We start from the raw sequence: 26,012 nt of genomic DNA, 5'->3' as shown, positions 1-26,012 counted from the left end.
AGCAATTGGTTCTTTTAAGTAGATGGATAGGTAGTATATAGACACCCTGTCAACAGATGCTTCATGCATATTAGAAAAGCTGAACAGTGTTAAGATTCTAATCTTCAGTAGAAAGTAATAGTTATAAGACTGGAAGAGAAATACTTGGAAGCTATTGGTAAAGGACCAATGTAGTAGACATTATTCAAGCTCAGCAGTGATGGATAAAAGCAGGGGGGGAAATTTCAGAAAATCATTGTGACTGTAGACTTCTTATTACTTCTCTTCATGTGCCCTTTGTCAGCTTGTAACAACTGACAGAAGGACACTAATAAAAAATTTAGGCATATCTTTTACTCATATTCTTTCATGAGATATGTGCTTCTTTTACCCCAAATATAGAGCCAATTATAAATTAGAGGTGATAATTATTTTCTTTTTACCAGTAAGCCTTGAAACTTATGAGGAAGAATAAGGTAGACCCCATTTTATTTTTCCACAATGTAAAAGGCCAGAAGGCCTCTTCTAAATAAATCTGGAAGTGTCTCTGTGGTAAGGGTAAAGTAAGGTATGCCTATTGCCTAATTTGTATTTAATATTCTACACTAGAAGGAATGATGAAGAGTATATAAAATAAGAACCTAATGAATCTAAGATCTTAATTTTATCAGTATAAAGACTTCTTATACAACTTGGCCTTAGTAGAATTACTTTGTGAATATGTAGATTGCTTGTATATGGGATCTCTCTCTCTCTCTCTCTCTCTCTCTCTCTCTCTCTCTCTCTCTCACACACACACACACACACACACACACACACACACAGCTTTGAACAGTAATCATGTTTAAGGAAGAAAAAGAAATGTGCAAAAAGAGCACTCATAATGTTATTAACACTCAACATTTATCATCTCTCCTGTGTTCCTATTTGGCCTATGAATATCAGCTATGTTATAGAAGCACATACAAAATATGTAAAGTTTCCAAGGGCATCATTAAGAAGTGAGACATTCAGCACTTGGAGCCCTATGTATCTTGAGCCAGCCTTATGGTCTCTAGCAGTACCACTAGCAGCACTAAAGCCTGGCTCCTGACCATATCCTCAGACCTACCTCATAGGGCATTTGACTGCTCAGGTGGAGAACAAGTCACTTGCTAAGCTTGGCTCCTACCATTCTCACCAGCCTGAGGTTGGCCTGAAGGTTTTGCCACAAATCTTTGACATGTTTGCTTCTCTTCTGCTTCTTTTCTGGACACTATTTTAGGAATTAAGGTGTACACTTTCATATATATATTTTCCTAAATAATTTTCTACCAAAAGGGGGAAAGAATGCCCCGAGACTCATTCCACCCCTTATCATCAGCAACTGAACTTCTTGTGCTAAAGGAATGCTTCAATTACTATTATGAACAGCTTTGTTCAACAGCTCCTATCCCTTTGAAAAACTCAGAGAAATGACTCTGAGAGCCCAGATGCTCGCTTCCTAAAACACAAGGAAGATGCCCTGTCACAGTTTGTCCTGTGAATGCTAGGGTGATGCTGTCAGTGCGGCATTTCTGTTTCTCTAGTGTCTTTCACTTTCCCTGAAGTTGCTGAAAAATATTCTATTTCATTAAGTATGTAGTAATACACATGGGAGTTGGTGGGGGGAGGTGGAGGACACTGATGACATGGCCTCTAGCACTTTATTTATGAGAACATTCAGAAATCTCTATCTACATCTGCTAGAAGAATAGCGTCAATTCTGCGTTGGAGACAGGAATCAGGCAGAGTTGCCAGTGCGTATTTTTCTCTTCCTGGTAATTTACTGATTCTGGAGTCTGATGGCAGAGTGGGAATAAGCATTTTTACATACACATGAGTGAACAATTCACCTGCTTGTTTGGAGGATGGTGACACCAGATAAACATAACCATACGTAACCAAGAAGCACAAACTACCCTTACCCAGAAATTCCATTGGTGCCTCCACCAGCACATTGCTCCTCACAACACTCCAGGGGAGGGCAGTGAGAGTGGTTGTGGCCATAGAACATTAGAAGCAGAGCCTGAGATGGTCTTATAGGACTTAAGGGAACACTGTTTTTGCAGTAAAGAATGTGACTAAGCAACCTGGTGCTTGTTAGATTGCTAAAGTGTTCTTTCCAAGTTTTTATTTTAAAAATTTGTATTAATAAACTCATTTAAAATGACACTAACAATTAAAATTATTTTAAAATGATAGATTTAATAATCAAAATAACAGAAATCTACAAATAACTGAAAATACTAGTAACAAATAATAAAATTTTGGGTGGGGGCTATGGCTCAGTGGCAGAATGATTGCCTTGCACGAGTGAGGCACTGTTTTTCACTTCTCAGCCCACATAAAAATAAACAAATAAAATAAAGTCATGCTGTCCATCTACAACTACAAAATTTAAAAAAAATTTTAATCTTTTCATTATTGATTTAATAACCACTCCTAAGGTATAAGGGGTATGTCACAAATATTTTTCCCAGTTTAAAAAATATTTTCTGCCATAGCAATTTTTATTTTCATGTGATATAGTTTAAGATAGTTTTCTTTAAGTTTTCAGGCTTTGATTATATACATGGAAAATGTACCTTTATACTTCCAATATGAAAATATTCATATGTATGGTAAAAATTACAACTGAGAATTACAGAATTAGTAAAGATGTGGAGAGCTGGCTAGTCCTTTTCTTTCTAGGGGAAATGTAAATTGATACAACTTTACTGGGGGGACGGTTTAGCAATGCCTGCATCTTACGTTGGTAGTTCTACCACTTTAAATTTATTCTGAGGAAGTAACCAGGTAAATGTCTTTTAAAATACACACAGGAAAGTTTCATATATAAAGATGGTCATTGTAGCATTATTAAGAAAAAAGTTCTAAGTGTCCCAAATGTCCATCAATAAGTGATCAAGTCAATATATTATCTATATACTGGAGTACAATGTTGCTGTAAAGATGATGCCAATGTATATTTATTAATATGAAAAATGGCTATTACAGTGTTAAGTGAAAAGAGCAGATTATAAAACAGTAGGTCCCTTTTTATTTCATTTTAGAAAGAGAAGGAGGGAGAAAAAAAGAGATAAACAGAGAAGTATGCAAATATATTTCCCAACTATACACAGTGCTTATCTCTAGGCTGTGAGATTTTGAAGGAATTTTCCTTTGTTCTTATGCATACTATCATTGTAACAATTTCAAGGAAAACTAAATGTATAGCTTTTGGAATTAAAATTTAGAACTTTTACTTTTAGGGGAAAAAGAGCTTTAGGTAGAATTCCAATATGATTTTCAAAGTCTTTCACAATTAGTAGCTCTCTTAAAGAATGCTATTATTGCCTGACCAGTTTTTTTTGGGTGGGTAGCATTACTGCCTCGTTTAAGTTTCCTTCAAGTTTGACAATTTGATGTGCTGTATAGTAGTTCTTACTCTACAGGATTTTAAAATATAAAAGTTTAATTACTGGAAATAACCTAAATATTTATAGGACATAGATCAATTCTAGGAATTTTATATGACAGAATACTATTCAGAGATTACCAAGATATTTACAAAGAGTTTATAATTATACCAGGAAGTATTTATTATACAATATTGAGTTAAAAATAGGACACAATCTTATACACAAAATGTATGCTCCATTATGTTATTATCTAGAAAAGAGACGAGAGTTATCTAAAAATTTGTTAATAAGTTTCTATGTGGTGGAATTGTGGATGTTTTTGGCTTGCTCTATACTTTCTTAATATTTTACAATAAGTATGAATTATAGAATCATGAAAGAAGTAAATATTAAAAAAATACAGCTGCATCACTCAACAGCTGCCAAATTTTACCCCAGATGTATCTGCAATTTAGTTTTGAGTCAAATGGTCCTAATGTCATTTCCTAAGGGAATCTAATAGAATGGAATGTGCTTAAATAAAGGAAAACTGTAACTGCCACCACCTCTTTATAAGCTACTATTTTATAAACTGGACTACAGGATCTGATGTCTATGGGAAATTAAGAATTTCCACCACCTTTAGGTTCTCTTTACATCTTCCTTACATTGCCAGCAGCTGGGACTTAATTAATCCTTAGGAATATAGGTCTGGAAGCTGTTTGTGGAAGCTGATGGTATAGATCACCATTAGGGACATAGGCTAATATATTTATTTCAAATGGGAGTTCCCTTGAATATCAAGGATTTGCTGCTACCTGAGTTCTTTCTAATTAGTTTTCTTTCCCTTCTTCTCCACTTTACCTTCCTTCTTCTTCCCTTTCTCTGTAACCCACCTACTCTTCCTCTATCCTTCCCTCATTTAAATAACTGACCTTTCTATAAAGTCAGACACCAACTCTTACCATTTAGGGAAAATTCACACCATACCACACTTCAAGTTGATGATCTGATTGTTCCTAAATGATCATATTTTTTTGCAAAATGATAATGAAAGAAATCAAAATAGTCACTCATATGTGTATGATGCATATTAGAGGCTTGGTTGGCAATAAGGCAAAGAATAGTCTTTTTGGGGAAAAGCAACACAGTGACGGGCAATGAAGAGATAAGATGGGGAGAGAAGGGAAAGGAGCTGGCGAAAGAAAGGAATAATACAAGTGTCCTTGTTTTTTTTTTTTCAAAGTTTATCTAACCAACTGTTCCTGGCCTTTTGGACCAAATGGTAGCCTTCAAACCATCCCAGACTGGGAGCTACTTGAGGCAGGGATAGTGTTTTATTCATTTCAGTATTTTCTGTACCAAACACAGAAACAATGCTCAACATGTGCTTGAAGAATTTAACTGACCCCTTACACGCTCTGCTTTCCCCTTCTATATTAGTCTCAACCAGAACAAAAACAAACAAACAAACAAACAAAAACCAGCAGCAGCAGTTACACCTGTAATGCTGTTTTACAAACATTAGGTAAAACTCTATCATAACTTGAACTCAAATACCCATTTCTTCTGATTTTCCACATTGGAAATGCTGGACATATGGGTATCAGTGTTAAGCTACCGGACTCACCTGAGCCTTTCACACTGCCAAAGAAAGAGAATTCTACTGTTTCTTTGATCAACTTGCTGCTCCAGTTGTGCTCAGAGCTATTTTAAACCACTATTTTCATCAGATCTTCCCCTCCCCACTTATTCTTGGCAAGACCTTGCACTTTAGGAGTTATCACATGAAAAATCTCATCACCTGCTAGTACCAAACCTACATGTAGACCAGCATCTGCCTCTATTCTTTAATTTTTCTTCCTTGTAAGGATGGAAGAGGTGCCCATTTTTCTATGCCTCCATTTATACTTATGATGCCATCTTTCTAGCTTTATCAGGAATCACCCACTACCAATCATCCTGTCTTCCTCTCTCTTGTGTACACTGAATCTCTCTTCCTCTATTGAATTCTTCCCACAAGTGAACTAAAGAGTCAAAAGTTCCCATTTTTCCTCAAACTTTCTTTTGACCTCACTTCCCCTCTCAAGACACTATGTAGCTCATTTTCCTTTTCTTCACAGGAAAACTTCTAAATTGGTCCATGTGTGCTGCTCTATTTTTTCACTTCTCACTCTCTCCTCAATCCATTATAAACAAGTTACTGCTTCTACCACTTCAACAAAACAGCTTTGGCTAACCTCAACAATAATTTACAAATTAATATGTTCAATGGACATTTTCTAGACTTAGTTGGCCTCTCAGAGCACTTGACACCGCTGACCCCCAAATGCTGTCTTCTCTTGGTTCATGTGCCTTTGTTTCCTACTTTTCCTGTGACCATTTCAGCTAAAATACCCCTTATTTTGAGGGTATTTTACAGATTTCATTTTTCTCTAGCAGATGATTAGATATTGAGAGTTCTTCAAGCTTCTGTTTGGGTCTTCTTCTCAATCACACCTTGTCCCTTGGCAGTGCCATCCATGCCAATAGATTAATTTACCACTACATGTTAACTACCCTGAACTTATCTTCCCAGCCTTCATTTTATTTCTGAATTCCAGTTGTGTATATTTTAACATCTATTTCAATATGCTCACTTATATCTATCAAAAGCATCTCAGACTCAACATCTCAAGAATGGAACCTACAATCTTCCCCTCCACTCTAGTCCTCCTTTGATATTTTATATGACTATAGATGTCACCATCTCCACAAGGTTTTGTAAGCTTAAAACTGGGGTCAGAGTTGCCCTTCTCTCTCCTCCATCTACCAGAAACAACCCACAAGAAAGTTGTGCATATTTTACTTTTGAATTATCTCTCAGTTCCACTTCTTCTTCTTCTATTTCCTTTGTCATGTTCCTAATCTGACTCCTGTGTGGTCATGATAGCTTCCATACTGGTCTTCCCATATTCACTTTTTTTTTTTAGTTATAGATGGACAAAATACCTTTATTTTGTTTATTTATTCTTTTATGTGGTGCTGAGGATCGAACCCAGTACCTCACACATGCTAGGAGAGCACTGTACCATTGAGCCATGACCCCAGCCCACATACCCACTATTGATCTTTCCAAATCATTCACCACAATGAAGCTTGTTAGATCTATTTCTGTCTATGGCATTTGATTTCAGATATGTAGATTAACATATGATTATAAGAGACAATACAAAGAGATCTGTTATTCCCTTTAACTACTGTTTTCTAGTGGTAACATCTCACTTAACTGCAGTACAATATCACAAAAAGGAGAGTGACTTTTGTATAATCCATTTACCTTATTCAAATTTCAACAGTTTTATATTCACAGGCATAAGTGTGTGTATGTGTGTGTGTGTGTATAAAATTCTGTGCAACTTTATTACAGGTATAGATTCATATGAACACCATCAAGTCAAACTACAGAAAAGTTGTTAGGATCTGTGGCTTCCCTATTATCGCCAGTCACCTTGACTTCTACCCCAGTCCCCTAACTCTGTCAACCAGAAATCTGTTATACATTGTTAAAATTTTTCATACCAAGAGTGCTATATATGGCAGTTTGTAATTTTGGGATTTTTAAAAACTCAGTGTAATAATCTTGTAATTAATCCACACTGTTGTGTGCCTCAATAGTTCATTCTTATTAGTGTGGAGAAGAATACCATAATATGGATGTATGGTGGTTTGCTTAATCATTAACCCACTGAAGGTAACTGAGTTGTTTTCAATTTTGAGCTACTACCAATAAAGCTGCTATGAACACTGGTGTACATGCTTTGGCTATGTTGCCACCTCTCTAGAATAAACGCTCAACAGTATTTTGGGGGTCAGGACAGGTACTGAGGATTGACCCAGGAGTACTTTACCTCTGAGCTGCATCCTGGGTCCTATTGTGGCTCTTGCCTATAAATATTTGTTGTTTTCAGGTGGTACATGCCTGTAATCCCAGTGACTCAGGAAGCTGAGGCAGGAGAATTGAAAGTTTGAAGCCAACTTCAACAATTTAGCAAGACCTAAAAGTATATATTTTAAAACACTAAATTGATCACGCCCACTCCTTCATAAGTTTGTTTCCCATTGTCCTTAGGATAAAGATAAAAATCTTTAATATGGCTACAATGGGGCCAGCATCACAGATCCTATGTATCTCTTTAACCTCAACTTGGGCTGCTGCTTGATTCCTTCTTTCTCTCCAGCTGTATTCAGGGCCTTCACCCATACTGTTCCCTCTGCCTGGAATCCTCTCCCACTTCCAACCTCATTTCTTCTTTTTTATTTTCAGATGTCAGCTCAAATGTCACTTCCTCAGGGAAACTTCCCCTAAACTTCTAAACTCCATTGGATACCCATCTTCTATTTGTTCTTAGAGCATCTGCTTCTTTTATTTCATAGTGGAAAGCACAGTTTGTGAATTTAAGTTATTTTATGTGAACATTTTATTAATCTCTCTCTTAAATTCCCCAGGTTGTAAGTTTCAGGAAGAGGTAGACCACGTTTGCTTCTCTCACTATTATCTTTAGCATTCGGTAGATACTCACTTTGTGTTTACTGACATTTGGCCAAGGTTTTTAAAAACAGTCTTGCATTCAAGTTCTATCTCTACCTATATATTAAGTGTTCTTGGAAAATTTACTCAAACATGCTAAAATCTCAATTTTCTCATAACTAGGACTATAACAGCAACAGCATCTGCTTAATAGGACAGTTTTAAAAGTACTTATACTTCAGTATCTAAAGCAAGGAAAACATTCAGAAATATTAGGTCCTATTATTATTAGTTTAAGAACACGTACAGCTAGGTGAAGGTGTGCAAACCTGTAATCCTAGCAACTTGGGAAGGGGAAGCAGGAGAATTTTAAGTTCAATGTCACCCTCAGAAACTTAGTGAGACCCCCATCTCAAAAAAAAAAAAAAATGGAAGGCTACAAATGTAGCTCAGTGGTTAAGCACCCCTGGATTCAATCCCTGGTACCTCCAAAAAAAAAAAAAAGAATATAAGTGTTCATATTTTTATTTCTAATATTATCTTTATTTTTTTCCTGTTCTTTTAGGTTCTGTCTCTAGAAACTTTGAGACTCTTTAAAGGACCCCTTAGTAGAGATCATGCATAAACACTATGACCACCATAGGAGCATCCCCTTAGATAGACGAGAGTTTTGTCTGGCCTCTTGGCTCAGGTTCCCACTTTGATCTCACTCAGTAATTTCTCCACTTATTTCCAGGTAGAGATATCTGTGTTGGTAAGAATGCATCCTTTTCATTCTTTGTGTCCAGAAGGAAGATTTTTAAACACTCTTGCTTCATTTCTTATACTTTCCCATGGAGATGAATTATCCTGTTTGTAAGGCATCTATTGGTTCATATTTCTCAATTAGACAGAACTGATTTGTCAAAACTCCTAAGTGCAGGAGTTTATACTTTGTCTTCTTCCTTTTCTCTGCAGACAGTGGAAGTTAGTGACCTCAAAAAGTGTTGCACCTATGCTGATACAAATTTTCCTTGGGAGGGGTTTCCTAAAGACCAGAGTGAAGGGAAGGGTGTCCATGGGTGCATTTTGCCTGTAGCACTAAGCCACACTCTTCAACCAGCATTTATAAAATATTTGGTTTACTTTCTATGAATTATTTTGTCTTATTTTCAAATGGGTTCATAACTTGGGTGGGGAAGAAGTGTGCTAGTTATGAACCCCTTCAAAGATCCCAGCACTCAGGGGCATACTTTTACTTGGAATATGATCCTCTAACTGGATGACCCTCTGTCTTTCATACCTTCTAGCCATTTTTCAAGACCCAGATGAATCACAATTTACATGAAATTTTCTAGACCTCAAGATTCTTTCAAGGATGAAATCCTATAGCATTTCCTAGACTACATCATTCCTTTTGGAACTTAGTCATTTATTGTCTTATGTGCATATAACACTCAATACTATAACTTGACTAAGTTTTAAGTTCCTTTAGAGCATGGAAGGGAAATATCCTATATTTTATGTTTTAACTCTCCAATAAGCATGCTCAATAATATCTTCCAGGATAAATGTGGTTGAGGTTGGTCTACTGACAGGATGTGATATGATGCCCCATGTTATAATTGATATGGGTTGGTAGCTGGATGGTTCCTGAAGGGGCTGTGGCCATGGCCAGAGAACACTGTGATTGTGTCCCTGAGGTGTTAATCAGTGGAAGTGTGGGTATACACATAGGTAGTGGAGCTTGTTACTATCTTGTGCTGGGATTTCACCTTAGTAATATACTCCTCTTTCTCTTATGAAAAATATCTTGAACCCATGGTTGGATAGTTTGGAAGACTAAGAGAAATGCAAAAAGACAGAGATAAAGTTCCTGGCTCGTTGGTCTGCAGAGTAGTTAGATTCTCTGAATTAGTTAAAATAATTTTTTTTAAATTAGCCACTACTGTCATAGGGGGAAAAAACAAACAAAGAGGAAGGGTCCTGAAAATGATGTCTGAGCAATGAAAGACAGTGAATATTTTAAAGATCACTGAATTTAATTTATTCAACCTAAATGCATAAAAGTACAGGTGGGGACATTATTTATGCAGGTATATGCAAATCACTTTATAAAATAGGCAAAGCCCTTCTGCTTTTTATAAGTTGCCAAGGTGGTTCCTGATATTTTAAAAGCTATGCACCTTTAATGTAATTTCCTAAGAGCTGGAATCCCTTGTAGGAATCACAGTCATTGTCAGAGCAAGTTTATTTTTTCCCCCTCTCCTCCAGGACATTTACAAGGCTCTCATAACCATCACAAAAAGACTGGTTTCCACAGAGATGTGACTGGAAAAATCCCCTGGAAATTGCTGAGGAGCAAGTCACAGTGTTCAAAGCGGAGAACATAGGCTTTGAAAACATGAACCCATCTGACCTCCTGAATTTAGTACAGTGAATTCCTGAGCTCTGAAACATGGGGCCCGGCTGTGCATGCCATATTGGTGCTATAAGACTGGCAGTAGGTTGGCTGTGGCATGGTCTATTTCAAACTCCTTCACAGTGCCCAGTGTTGCATGTTCCCAGATGACATTTGGTTGGCAGAAGCTGGGCCTCCAAAGCTGGCAGTCTGGAACGCAGCCCACTGTGTTTTGACAAACACATAATTGACCATCTGATCACCAGCCTACGTTCTGCACTCAGGTCACTGGGGGACCTGGGCTTTCAATAGGTCCCTGCTCCTCATCTTGTTCATCTTCTCAAACCTTTCTCTAGAAAGCAATATAGAGAAGACTTAAACACACCCACACAGATCCTCCCATTTGCAAAAAAGAACATGGTATGTGAAACATAAGCTGTTGAAAATTTCCTTTAAATTGTCCTGGCAGCCCAAAGTGAACAAGAGAAAAGCACACTTATGGTGAACTCTAATTCAGAGAGAAGAAATGAATATACTGAATTGTTTCAACACCCGGCTGTGCATAAGTTGCAATTCAGTTCAATGGCTTGGAAATGCTGCTTAGAAAAAGGCAGCAATGGGAAAATGATAGGAAATTGGGACATTGATTGACTTTAGGGAGACATTATTAAGAAATGATTTCATTTTTAGGCGAACAAAAGCAGGACACTGTCAATGTCATTTTCTTTTCTGCTCCCTTTCTTCTTGCCCATGACTGTTGTGGGCAGGAGATACACACCCCTGGGGACCAGTAGGCAACAGATCAGTGTAGGGGCAGATTCAAATCGAGTTCTCCAGTGAAACTCCCATAAGGATACGTTTTGGTCTGAAATTTATTGGCCCCACACAACAGCCTTTCTCCTAAAAGGCAGGGATTACGAAGTAGGCCAAAGTATGCTGGAGTTATGCAAATGTCAGTATTTCTGTTTGGGTTTGGATATGAGATGTCCCCTGAAAAGCACCATGTTCAGCAATGCAGGAACATTCAGAGGTGAAATGATTATATTATCTGAATAGTATCCTCATCAGTGGATTAATCTATTTGATGGATTAATAATTTGAATGGATTACATATGGTAACTTCAGGAAGGTTAGATTAAATAAAATGCTGGGGGTATACATTTGAGGATTATATTTTGCCCCTGACTCCTCTCTCTCTTTCTTTCTATTTACTGGTTTCTATAAGCTGAGCAGCTTTCCTCTACCATGTCCTTTCACCATGATGTTCTGCCTTATCTCAGGTTCTAAGCAATGATATCAGCTGACCATGAACTTAACCTCTAAAAACACGAGCCTAAATAAACTTTTCCTTTTATAAGTTGTTCTTGTCAGATATTTTGGTCATAGTGACAAAAAGCTGACTAACCCAACTCCCCACTAGACTTTCCTCTCCACTTGACCCCACTGCACAGCTAAGGCCATTGTTTTCACCTTGACCTAGTTTCTCTATTCTCAATCAGCCATCTCTATCACTGGAGTGTTCTTTATAAAACACAAAGTTGGTTAAATTATTTAAGATCTCCCTAAGTCTGCAGGAGCAAGTCCAGACTCCTCTGCAGGACCTACAACAGACCTGTGATTTGCCTCTTGCCTACTTTCCATCTTTCCATCCCTGTCTCTCATGTTCTTCTTTTAGTCCCCATGCTTTAGCAGCACCAAACTGCTCAGCCCCCTGAATATGGCTGCCTGATGTCTCCTGACTTCATAAATGTTATTGCTTTTTTCTTGATTATGAGCCTTTTTTCTTTCCCCACCTTTTTTTAATCCACCTTATTAACTGTTCTTAATTTTTTAACTTTAAGAACAAACTTGGGTGCCTTTTCAAATATAGTTGAGCATTCTTTTCTCATTCTTCTCTATACATCTTATACCTGTATTCATTCCAGTGCCTACCATGAGGCAATCTTCATTTACTTATTTATATTCCCTATCAGACTATGAGATTTTTAAGAAAAGGGAGCATTTCATATTTATTTTGGAGTTCTCAGAACTGAGTCTAGTAAATGTTTGTTGACTGAAAACTAAATAAAGAGCTATAAATAATAATTAATCAAAACTAAGGTAAGCAGTAGTATTAGCTTTTATAAGCATGGTAGGAGACTATTAGCAATCTAATGAAGGCAGGAGATCCCAGCAGTACTGCACTTTCTGATGGTTATCACAGGGGCTGATGATTGGCTGGGCTGAGAGTAAGAGGGAGGGAGGGGTGCTGTGATGGAGGGATGTCTTTTTAACAGAGAATGTCACTAAGGCAGTAAAGTATCACGTTTTCAACATGTAGTTTTCAGTACTGAAAGGTATTGTCTTGAGAATGTATTTGAGTTCGATTGTAAAGAGGCCTAACTTACAAGAACTGGATCTCCCAAATAGGACAAGTGTGTGCCACCTGCTTCAAGGCATCAAGGCATCATGAAGGATCCTTTTTGTTTCTACTAAAGAGTAATGGAATGGAAAACTCTTGGGGGAAAGTCTGGAAGCTATTCAATTCCTATTGAAATCTGGGTCAAATCCAGATTGGGGCACTGGATTAAACACAGTGCCAAGGAGAGAAGGTCAATTAGGCTGGATTCTGCACCTGTCCAGAGGAGGCCATTGAAAAGGCACTTGAAGCTAGATGGAGTGAGGAGATAATGTTCTGATCTGTTCCCAAGGAACTTTTCCTTTCCTTTTGACAGGCCTCTGAGGCCCCATTCTTAGGGGCATCAGCTGTGTCCGTGGGGTACTTGAAGACAGCAGAACAGTCATAGGCTCTGTCACCCTGCTGATACAAAGGCAGCCTCAGGATTTGGAACAAGCCTAAACAAGCAGAAAACCTGGCTCAGGGGTGGGACAAGATCATGGGCACATGAGTGGACTATTAGCTCACTATGGGTCTTTTCCCTCACCTTATCTTTTGGTTGAAAAATAGGATCTCTTTAGAAGCTGCTTGATTGATGGTTGATGTAGCATAGAGTCAGTTTCATATTTTCCTATGAGCCAGAGACAGCTTTTTAATTACGTTTTTATCTCAAAGGTCTCCCCTTTGATTTCTAATAGGTGACACAGGTTTCCTATACTGCTTATGTCTGAGCCTTCCCCTCAAGCACTGACGTCATAATAACTGAGCCGTGCAGGCAGGAGTGCATGGTGCTGACTCATCCTGGTGATGTGGGATTAATGCCTTGTCTAACACAGAGCTATTATGTGAACTGTTTTTACACAAAAGAACTGTAACAAAAATGATTTGCCAGTCAGAAGACTAGAAATATGCAGTGCTAGGTAACTGAGGGGAAGGATGTGAAGACATAAAGTGGTAACCATGAACAGGCACATCGACATCCTCCAAAGCATCAACAGACATACCCTATCAACACTGAGAACAGGGAATAACCAGACTTGTCAGGGACAGAAAGGACCCACCCCTGTTGTATAAATGCATTACACATAGCACCAGTCTTTGCAGAGTTTAATCAATCTCCTTTCTCTGTCAAATAAATGTCACATTTGACTTTAGTCTTAGCCTTCTTGGAAGGATTTTGTCCCCCTATATATATTTGCCACTAGCTTCTAGGAATGTTAGTGAAAGGCACACACAAGCAAAAGAGCCCTGGAGTTGCCTTTCTGTGCAGATGATTACAACACAATAAATACCTTAGGTCAGTGAAGTAAGATATAATGTTGTAAATAAGGGACATTGTGCACCAGAGAGTGAGAAGCAGTCAGAAGGATCATGATTATTTATCATAATAGGTGACTGTCACTCCCTGCCAGATTTCTTGGGTGGTGTCTCTTGTAGTGACTTGATTATTTGGTTTCACTGCCCCCAAATCTCTTTCAAGCAGCTCAAAGTAATATTTATCTAAATCCACTCAGTGCAGACTGGTTTGGTCTTTAATAAATGTTCTCTTTTTTTTCATTTGAAATCAAGCTCCCTCTGCCCCACCAACTTCCCATCTTTTCTAAAAAAGAATGCCACCTTCTATAAATCTCATGGAATGTGTGAATCCTAGATTTCTTCCCCCCACCAGACTTAAATTTTGCAAAAAAAAAAAAATTAGCCTATTTACTTATCAGTCTTGTATTTCTTAGTGAAAGGATATTATAAATTTAGTCAATAAATGAAAGCTGTGATCTAGAAGTTAAAATTAAAAACTGTTGGATCTACGGAAGGGTGAATAACTAAAGAATAAACAATTGCCATTGATTGACAGCAGATCAAAAACCCAACTGTTGCTGAAGGCTGGCTGAAGAACATAAGCTATAGTTTAGAAGAGCAGAGAGTTTTGCAAATAGCAGCTGTGGTCAAGTAAAGGGCAGTCTTTACATAAACATGGTGGCTGGGGCTATGATCTTTTCAACTTTCTCATGAATGGCCACTTACCACTATGGCCAACAGCATTACCTCCAAACAGGAAAGAAGCTAATGCATACTAAAGAAGCACTAGAAACCATAACAAAGACATCTAGAAAATATGCCAACAAAGTCCAAAATATTCCAAACTTGACGATTTTTTTTTAAAGGTAAAAAAAACCACTTTTACTTACCTAACGAGAAGGGGCAGGCAACAGACTGATGGTCAAGGAACTGAAAATTAAAGAAAAAACATGGAATTAAATGCAAATTTAATTATATAAAGAAATCTAAGATGGAATTTTAGCCATTTTGTCCCCTATTTCCTCAAATGAAGGAGACCCAGACTCACAGAAATTTTCCAATGGGCATGACTACTTGTTATGATGACCAACATAGTACTTCTCAGCACAAGGGATGGCAAGATCTTTCTTTGTCAATTTCATCCTGATCTGTATCATATAGAATTTTCTGGAGCTGTACTATTTTTCAATACAATAGCCATAGCCTTGTCTATTTTGATATAAATTATTTAAAATTTAACAAAAAATTAAACTTTTGGTCATTCAGTTTTACTAGCCACATTCCAAGTACTTAATAGCCACATGGTGGTGAGTGTCTTCCTTACTGAATTGCACAGGCATAGAACATGCCATCATTATAGAATATTCTGTTGGGCAGCACTGATAAGAACAGTTTTATTACATAGTGTGTCACAAATTTTAGCTAATTCTGGCAAAGATAAGTTAAAACCTGAGGACTTTTGGCTCTTGCAGTATAAATTTAATGTGCTTACTGCCTGAATGTCCCTTTAGACAAATTTCATATTTCTATGCATTGTTGAACTTCAGTAACACAGAGAAGTCAACCAAATCAGGCTCAATGCCTTGACTTCCCTTTCTAATACTGTCTCCTCTACTCTGCTGCACCAGTTTAAGAATGTCTCTTTAAAGCATCTCCCCCCACCCACAACATATCTCTAATGATGAAAAAGTTAAGTTTGGGGGAGAGTTGATCTCAATAGCTCCATATTCTATGTTTGCAATGTAATGATTCTCCTTTACAATTTTTCAAGCACATGCCAAATAAACTATTAGAGGACTGGTTTGTCTTCCATTATTTTGATACCTGCTGTTAAAGAAGGATAAAACTAAATTAAGAGAATATCCACAGAAATTAATAAACCAAACAAGGATGCTGAGAAAACAAAGGCAAACCTCCCTCACAGACCCAACTAGAACATATCAAGGATTTAATATATGCTGAATAAATTCTTGTTTCTGACAGACAATTTTAACCACTTCACAGAAGTCCTCCAGAAATATGCAAACAAACTTCACTAAAGGAGCTCTAGTAGAAGGGCCTGATTGAATATCTTTATATTAGGGCTAAAGGAGCACACCCACAATTATTCAGAACTCACATTCCAGACAGTTTTCTGGACAAATGCATAACTGCAGACATTTTCCCAAAGAAATGGTTCCTAATATGTGGTGGATGGGAAACCTATCCATGTATATGTAGATGTAAAAGGTGGTGGTCCCCTCCTGGGACATGAAGAGTTAAGAAGAAAATCTACAGCCTTGATCATAATGCATGCTAATGCAAGAGAGGTTGGGGGTCTCCCATGCTTTCAAACCACAAAATTGATGAGTTTAATGAAAAATTTAAGCAAGATAATTAGATTATGTGTGATTTATTGAAAGTATGTACAAATTTGAAATACAAAATAATAACTGACTAGTCTTCACAGATCTTAAAGTTCTAAGTTTTACTACATTCTTTTCTTCCCTACAGGCCAAATTCTAGACTATTGCCCTGGTGTATCTTTTTCACCTTTTCCTCTCCCTCCCTCTTTTTCTTCTTTCCTTTCTTTCTGCTGTGCCCTCCAATTCCCTCCACACACCAACACATACTCTTTGAGCTTTCTTTCTTTCTCAACCTCTGGGGAAAATGGGAAAAAATTAGTGATTTTCTATAAAAGTGTCCAATTACACTTTTCTATTGCACATTATAACCCCAATTATTCCTCAATAATACATGGTGCTCTTATTATACTATACCTAGTGCTTCTGTTCTTATATCTATGCAGGTAACTTTCCTACTTAAATTTAAAGGAGCATTTATTCACAAAATTAGTCAAAATTAAATTTTTGATGTGACCAAAAGAGATCAATGGAAATTTTACCCAGATTGACTAATACATCTGTGGTCTGGAACAAAAAACTATCTTTCCTGATGTCAAATGACACATAGGCTGTCAAAGACAGTAATCGACTACAGAGAGAAAAATCACAGTGTATGTTACCATCTAAGATAAATTAAAGCCAAGTGAAATTGAAGATTTAATTGAATATAATTACTGTCCTTAGATATTAATGCTAAATAATAATACTGATCCTAAGTTTAATACTAAGGCTAAAAATTTAATCTTATAGTTCTTATATAATTCATAAATGCTTATAAATGTCAAAAGACCCTTGCATCTTGATTGACTTACAAACTGCTATGCAATTTTGAGAACACATATTAATCTACATAGATTTATTTTTGTTCAATTCAAAATGCTATGTTATTGATACATGTCCCTTCTACCTCAGTGGTATTTACCTTATATGTTTGTACATCGTTTTTGTCTAAAATGAAAAGAATTATCTATAATCATTTTGCATAAGAATGAAAGCATTTACATTAAGCAAATTCCAGGTCCAATGTACAAATATGTAGCAAAGAACATAAAACTGTAAAGCTCTCCATCTCCAATTCAGGATACTGAAACAGTGAGTGGGGGTATGAATATAAAGAGGGGCAAGAAGGGTGACATGTACTGAAATCTATTCTTAGTTTCATGATTCCTTAGTGGAAATTATTACCAAGTGTCAATCTCTAAGGAATTGGAAGTGTTATCAATTGTAACTTTAAAGATCAGTCAGTTCTAATTTCAATTTACATAATGTTCTAGGGCAGTGGTTTCCAACATTTGGAGGTGATACAGATTCCTAGAAGAAACTCTCTCTCCAGAAAACTCCTCAAAAAACAGCAAGTTTCAAGGAGCTCTGGGACCCCATGAAGGCTAAGAAGGATCTCAGGTTACTTATCAGTGGCCTTGGCAGAAAGGAGAGAAAACCCTCCTTAAATCCCACTACTTATAACTTCTAGGAATTTTAACAACACACGAAAAGCTGAAGCTAGGAGCAAAGAAAACCTATAAAAAATAGATTTCTAAAGGGTGTTTGGCTAGAGATAAGTGGATTCTTTAAAATCTTCCAGACTTGCATCTTCCTAGTCCTTTATAATTTATTTTAAAAAATGTCCATAGAGCCTTATTCACACTGAGGTAAAAGAATACAGAACAGAAAAATGATAATGCTAAGAAGAGTTACTATTTTCAGGGTATCTTTTATGGTTTGAAGCATCTTGGTGAGTAAAATCTCCATTTTGGATATGGGTATAACTGGGGTAGTGGAGAGCATAAAACTGTTTACACAAAGACACAAAATACTAAGACAGCTGTCTTCCTGGAGGGCTAGTTTTCCTTGTGGGTAACTAATTTAAATTTTATTTGTACATGCATTCATGTATCTACTAACTATTTCTTGGATGCTATAGAAGATATATATGCTATAGAAGTTGTTCTTGTCCTCATGGAACTTCCAATTTAGTGAGACAAATGAAAATATGCTAGAGATTGGAAAGCAAAATATGGATGCAGTTTTAGGGTGACACCTGAGATGCCACTGAAATGTTTGTGGCAGAGAGTTTCCTGTAATGCCCCAGCAGGGACACCAAGTATTGGATCATTCTAGCTTGAGAATCACATAAGTAGGAGAGTTGGAGAAGCACTAGTAACAGTGCTCATGTCATCCTTACTATAAGAGAAAAAACACCATGACTTCCTATTTATATGAGAGAGAGAGAGAGAGAGAGAGAGAGAGAGAGAGAGAGAGAGAGAGAGAGAGAGAGAGAGAGAGAGATATTTGAGAAATTAGGAAACTTATCCTTATCCCAAATCACACAGCTTCTGGCGTCTGAGTAAGTGTGTACCATTCCAAAGTCTACATACTTTGACCATTAAATTATACTACTTCTAGGTGTTTCCCACTTTATGTTTCCCCCTGAAATTTAGGCTCATTCAGGATTCTGCAGGCTGGTTTAAACTTCTCTTTGGAAGCAGACAGGTTTGGCTTGATTTGCATTCTTAATATTTTACAGTGGTAAGGGAAAGCTATTATTATACCCATTTTATGGTGAGGAAGCTGAAGCTTGCCAGCTGAGGTATTTGGCTGGGTTAAAAACAGAATTCAGATCCTTGGTCTCTCATTCCTTTTGACTAACCCCAAACCTAGGCAGTATGAGTGTCCAAGGGCTTTTCTGCACATGGAACTCACACTGGATGATAAAGAGTGAGATGAACTTTGCCAAGAGAAAACAATAAGAGTGCAATAAAAAAGTAAGTAATCACAACCCATAAAATTGGTTACTTTAAGCACTGTGAATAGAAAAGGGAAAGCTTATTCATCAAATGAATCAGAAAATTAGGATGTGTCACAGCACTGATGACAGAGCTGAGGAATTTAGATGAACTGAAGTTCAACACTTCTACCTGAAGACGTTAAAAGGTATGACAACAGGACAGGAATGACCCCTTAGGCATGCCTTTAATTTTTTCAATTCTTTCTCTTTAACTACTTTCTCTAGAAGTTAGGTGGTTCTTATCTTTGTTTTTTCTGAGTCAGGAGATAATATTTTAATATTCTAGAAGTATTGTATTAGTTAAATCTTAATGTGGGAGTCATTCTAAACAGTAGAATGAAGATTTTTACCTTACTGATTTTCTTAGTACCTTTCTCACTTCTAGTATTTTCAAAGGCTGAGGCACTATTGGATTTTTGGATTCATATGTCTTTCAGAATACGTGTCAGCTTCATAGATTCCTGTCAACTGATATTCTGTCTTCACTCTGGATACATGATTTCCTTTATCTGACAGATTCAAGAAATTTTATGCTAGATTTAATGACACTTCATGCACCCTACATTTGGGAGGTTTTAATTCTCTATTTTCTATTCTGCAAAAGGTTTATAAGTTAAAGTCAGAATGAAAGGTTGTTCATATGTGCATATAGAGCATTTGCAGTCTCTCACTAGGTCTTTTGGAATCTCCCATGGATCAATCTATTGTAGTATTTTTATTTCTTTTGGTCAGTCACCGAAGATTATAAGTACTACCTGTAGTCATTCATATCTTGAGGTCTGCTTTTTAAGATCATATTATTTTGGATCCATCTCAAGAATGACACAAAACTCATGAAAATGTTATGATAACAACCCTGAAAGAAGTCTACGTTCAAAAGTTTAATGATGAAATTAGATAGTGATCAATAAGAGAGAATATTTTGAAATTAAAATCCACCTATTTGGTCTGGGACCTTTTCTGAGCCTGAGCTATTACCAAGACACAATTGAATACTCTACCATGCCCATGCAAGTCTTCCTGACCTTTCCTGATTCTTACAGTTACAGGTTCTGAGAAACATGAATGAGGTGAAAGCAGTGGGCTGGGAAGAGTGGCAGGGTGAAATTTTTTTACATGTAGGATGGTTTCTTATAGCTCTACAAGTAGACTCAACTCTTCAGCATTGTAATTTTTAGGAATACCTTAAAGTCTGCTTCCAAGTAAGTCTTCCCTACATATCTCAAATTCCTGAAATTGTAGCTCTATAGATTTAAAATGGGTTGAGGAATTAGGACTTTTGGTCTATAGTAAACTGATACTTCTAGGGGATCTGAAAAGGTCTGGCACTCTTATCATGTGGTCTAATCAGAGTCACTTGGTCATAATGCTGCTCAGAGCCTATCATTAATGTCAGAGATTACTTGGTGTGTGAACAAGAAAGTAAACAGAGGGGCTTTGGAATAACTGTAGGTATGGAGGAATGAGAAAGAAACTTCCAGATTAGTGTGAACAGAAGGCCATCTTTACTTAAGTGGTTAAAAACCAATAAAAGAGAAAGATTATATAAAGTTATGTATCATAAGATATAAGTTAACCAGGTAATTCTACCTAATGATCTGTTAGGTATTAAATCACAAGGATAACATGGGCAAGTCTGAGTTTTAGAGACTTGGAAAGAGCTTTCTGTAATATAGACTGGAAAATATTACTTTTGTCCTTGTCACTACCAACTATTATCTTAGGAGAGTCCAAGACCTTTCACAATCTGGCCCCAACCCATCTCTCCAAGTTTTAAAAATGTTTTCCCTCCACTGTTTCTCTATATCCTGTGATAATCTATTATTTGCTCCTCCCTGAGCATGCCTAGGTCATCTATGTCTTGGGGCTTTTGCTAACAGTTCACACTTGAATTTTCCAAGCCCAGCATAGTGTGTTAAACACAGCATGACACTCCAATATTTGTTGAATAAATGTCGTCTATTTTAGGAGACAAAGATGATAGAAAAAAAGTTGTTAAATCAGTAAATAAATAGCACCAGAGAGAGGTCAAGGAAAAGTTAATTTTAGTTCATTTTAGGAGTGGGGGCAAGATGAGCTTTAAGATTAGGAAAACTGATGCTCTTTATTCTTGGGTCTCGCCAATGCTATGAGTCAGTTACTTTTTTGGGAACAAGTTTAAACCTCAAGGTTAAATGAACACAAATGCTCTGTCCATCAGAATATAATGAAAAAGTTGTGGCTATTTCCATATCGGCACAGTAAAATTCAAATATGTAGTGCATATTTCAGAGGCATCATATATGGACAAACTTTTTAAAACAGTCCACTTTGCAACTTGGGTACAGAAAAAGCTGTTGAAAACAAAAGTAAATGTTTAAAAAACTGAAATGATTTGGTTTAGGGAAGTAAAAACTGAGGTGCCTTCTTCATCGTTTTCTGACTATAAGAAAAGTCTTTGCAAAGGGAATAATGATCGGCATTTTTGTCCTAGGGTAAAACAATATTAAACTGTACAGTGAAGAATTTAAGACTTAAAGATGAACATCCTGAATATGCAAGGGGTAAATAATCAAATAGATTGCTAAGAGCAGTTATGAATTTATTTCTTCATAGCTCTTTAAAAATAGGAAAGATTCTTATCTATTTTGGAAGGAATAAATGCAGCTCTGCCTCCAGCCAGGAGGATGAATTCAATAACCTCTCTAAACTTGCTTTGCTCTATATGATTCTACAAAATCACATATAAAGTTGACCCTAAAAATCATTCAGAATCACAATACAGTTTAGTTAAATACATTCTAAAGAGAAAATAGGATTAGGCAGTACATATTATAAGTTATTAAATTTGAAAGAGTATATATGATGCCTATATATTGATTCAATTTGCCAAGTGCACATGACACAAATAAAGTTAAAAAAATGTACTTAAATCTACTATAGTTTTAGCATAATAATTAGCTAGAGAAAAACATTCTAACAATTCATTCCTTTACATCTAAGAAATGTAACTGAATATTTCATAGACTGGGTATTGAATATGCATATAAACTCAATTTCCAATTAAAGAAAAAGTTAGAGAAAAGTTCCAAACATAATATAAAAACTCACTATTGTTATTCCCAGGACTGTCTTCAAAGACATCAGGAGAACCAGTGAACGACTCCTTTAAATGACCAAACTGGGCCCCATATGATTAAGAATACACATCTAAGAAAAGAGACTCAAGGAGAAGCTCCAATAGGGGTGGCCAGTCAGTGGCTGGCTTTCTCATCTATTTACCTTGCAGCTTTGGAGCTCAGCAGAAGTGTCCATTACATACAGCTCACAGGGTCAGATGAACAGTTCCAGTGACCTTGTCTGAACCAAATTCATTTAAAGCAGTTTGCCACATTTCTTAAATAGAAGATGAGCCCATTCTATCTATGGCTGGGATTTGGACTGGATCACTAAACTATTGCCCAACTCTTATAAGCAAAGCACTTGCATGTACCAATCAACAGGCAGTCCATAGCAAAGGCTCCAGGAAGGTCAAAATACACACACATAAGAAATTGGCAGTACATTATAGAAGAAAGCTATTTCTAAAGATGGACTTTGGCTACTGAAACCTTTGAGCATTATTCAACCTTTGTTAGGAAAAAAACCAAAGCTTCAGTTCCAATGTAACTTGTAAAGATCTAGTTTTTTTTTTTTTAAGAGATTGGGAGAGAGAAATGTAGTTTTATTTTTCAACCCATTATTTTCATAAGAACATGAATCAAACAGACAAACTATGCCAATTTCTTCATAGCTGACTTGTTATAGGAGGTTTTTCTAGTCTTTACTAATGATTTCTTGAGGTTGGTTATTACTGTGATCAGGAGTTGGGTGGATAGAGGTCTAAGACCTTTCAAAAGAAACATTTTGCTCAGTATCACTACAGAAAATAAAGTCAGCATTAAGCTGACTTTGACAACCTAACTAGAATAATGGTTAGTGCATGCATCCATTGCTTATGCTGTTGAAATGACAGGAATGAACTGAACAGCAAGGGTGTCAAGCTAACCAGCAGCCTGAATTTTAAAAATCTGTGCAACAATAAGCTGATAAGGTAGATTGCTAGTATTTATAAAGTTTGCCCGTGCCTCCCTCCTGCCAGCCTTCCTTTTTATTTCCACACCCACATTCCCGTCATCAGGCAGTTGAAAGAAAAGGAACAAATATTACTAGGACTCTTTCTTCGGGGACATTTTCAGCCTGTTCCCTGTCCTCCCCAACCACAATTTGTGTTCAGTTTTCTAAAAATATATTAATTTAATTGTTTTAATACTTCCTCTTAGGGGAATTTGCATTTTCTTAACTGTCTCAATGAGGTTCAAATTTAGTTCCCCCTCCTCCCCAGGTAATAAGGGAGGTATCTGATGATTTTTTTTTTTTGTGTGTGTGTGTATGTGTGCGTGTGTTGTGATGGTGTAGGTTCTGTCCTGAGTCTTCAAATTTACCAGAGTTGTTTATATTGCTTCCCTACCTCAAGAAGCCAATTTTGCTTATAATCTTTCAAATAAAATTATCTACATAGATATGTATACATTTTATATATATGTACATACATATATATTATATATACATATGTGTGGGGTATATATATATATATATATATATATATATATATATATATTTGTTGTTGTTGTTTCTTTTTAGAAATTAAAAAACATTTGGGAACTTTTGGTCCATACATTCTATGAGGACCTATTCCTAGTAATGTCAGAGTAATTTAGGTAGAAACAAGAAAAAACAAATTGGTTTGCACTGAAACTTTATTAACATATTCATCATCAGTGTTTTCCTCACTGCTAACCTCCATTGGTTCCTGGCTCTTTGTTAGCATATTCTCACGGAGACTTTATAATATCTTTCTGCCCTAGAAAAGGTGGCCTGAGAGACTTCCCTCAGTTCCCGTAGTTACCTATTAAGGATCTAGGAAATGAGAATGTTTTCTGTCTGCTCTTTAACCTCCCACTTCATGAAAGGATTAGACTGTAAACAACCTGGTGGGAATCCTTCAGGCCAAACTACAGCCCATCTCAGCAGGCAGAGTACCCCTAGCAGTGTGAAGCACAGTGATGAAAACATAAAGGATTCAGCCATAGCTTCAGAAAGAAATTATATTCCAAGATGAGAACTAGAAAATAAGCCACATTAAAAGAAACTGAGAAGATAAAATTTTTAAAAGTGTTGGCAGAGGTAAATTTTAAAAAGTACCTGTTTTCCTAGGGCTTTCCCAAACCATGGATTCATTTCTCGTGTCTGACAGTGGCCTGCCCATTTGTCTTTGACCAATGAAGCCCAAAGTATTCCTTGCACAAAAGGGTTCCTTTCCTTTCTTGTCTCCAATTTGTGCCCAAAGTGTGAGGGTTCATAGCTTTCTTTTGATTTTGTACATGTGCACTTGCATGTTTCCTCCTGTATGATTTGTTCCTAAGGAAGTGACCCACCTACAACTCCAGAGTTAATTACCCCATCCTGAGCATTTTTTTTCTCATTTGGCATATCTACTCAATGCTTTAAACAACCCAGTAGCAGTGTGATTATATGATTTTTCCCTCTCAGCGAGGAAAGCATGGTGTTGGGAGGAAAGGAAATATATCTGCCCTAATTCAGAACAGCAGTGTGACCCTAAAACATTGTCAAATAGCATATTATCCAAGCGTGCCAAGAGTCAAAATCCTTGAATGAAATCCTTTCATATCATTTACTCAGCTATTGCAATGTCTATTTTAAGTAACAAACAGCACATAATAAATACTGAGATAATGAAGTTTGATCTATATTCAGAACATTTTTAAAAATTTCCATTTTATTGGAGGAAAAAAAAATTAGAAAGAGCCATAGTCTCCTTCCCTATCTTGAACAATTTCAAGAGAAGTGCGGAGGAGAATGACATTACTCATTTTTTTTTCTTTTGCCATTTCAAGGAATGGAACTCATGTTTTTCTGGATTTATTTTTTTGCTAAAGTGAATGCCTTGAAAACTCTATGATCACTGTTTTCCAACTTTTCAAAAAAGAAGAAAAAGAGTGAACATGATGATGGTGGGTGATTTAATGGAATCAGCTTGTCAGTGTGATGAAACTGAAAAAGATTTTACAGAATGTCGAATACGTGCACATGCTAAAAAAAAATAACTTTAACATAATGTATATAGTGTAGAGTGGTTTTTGTCATGGGAAAGAAAGGGATATCATTAATTTAGATGGTAAATGTAAGTTTCTGCTAAAAATCTCCTTGGATAAATCAGAAATGCATCCTGGCCAGACAAACACCGTCAGGCAAGTTCTAGGCCTATGTCTTGGCAGAAGCTTTTGAAAGAGTCATCAGATTTTTAGTTTGTCATCTCTATAAATGACAACAAAAAAATTCTAGGCTATTCCCCTTGGTCCTATTAGTATATGATTTCAGAGTTTTAAAGATTTAGACAAAAAGAGATGAGAAAATGACCTCTTCTGAATGTCCCATCTTTGACAAACAATCAGATCTCTTCTATCCTCAAAAGTATCTGTGCTTGGTCAAAGAGTGAAAACTAACTGTCTGCATGGTGCAGACAACATATGTTATGGAGATGAATTCGGAAAAACAGAAACCACAAAGAATGAAAACAGATCCTATGTTGTATCATGGGGTAATGGTTTTTCACACTTTGAATAGTGAGTGACCTGTTGATGATTTATGAAATCAATTTCATGGATTGCAACTTTATTTTTAAAAAAACTGATGAGCACAGAAAAATTAAAAATAAAAAGGGATATATGCTAAATTGGTTTACTTTGGTAGGACTTGGTCAGAGAATGTTCATGTCTTGAGTGAACTTTCTACCTTTATTTTCTGCAAAGTGACTTGAGTACACAATATTAAGGGCCCAGGGATTCTATTATTGGACAA

At 36.6% G+C, this 26,012-nt stretch overlaps 1 protein-coding gene across 25 annotated transcripts in view; it reads right to left on the bottom strand.

Annotated features, from left to right (window-relative positions):
- Positions 1-26,012, bottom strand: part of Zbtb20 (zinc finger and BTB domain containing 20) — a 793,227-nt gene that overhangs the window by 172,360 nt on the left and 594,855 nt on the right. For all 25 annotated transcript variants that reach the window (XM_078044200.1, XM_078044182.1, XM_078044180.1 and 22 more), the window contains one exon: positions 14,834-14,873. The gene's annotated coding sequence lies outside the window, so the exon portion shown is untranslated. The remainder of the gene's footprint in view (positions 1-14,833; positions 14,874-26,012) is intronic.

Source organism: Ictidomys tridecemlineatus, chromosome 3, assembly GCF_052094955.1.
Source record: "Ictidomys tridecemlineatus isolate mIctTri1 chromosome 3, mIctTri1.hap1, whole genome shotgun sequence".
Lineage (NCBI taxonomy): Eukaryota > Metazoa > Chordata > Mammalia > Rodentia > Sciuridae > Ictidomys > Ictidomys tridecemlineatus.
Note: the sequence above shows the minus strand (reverse complement) of the source record. Positions and strands in the feature narration are given on the sequence as shown.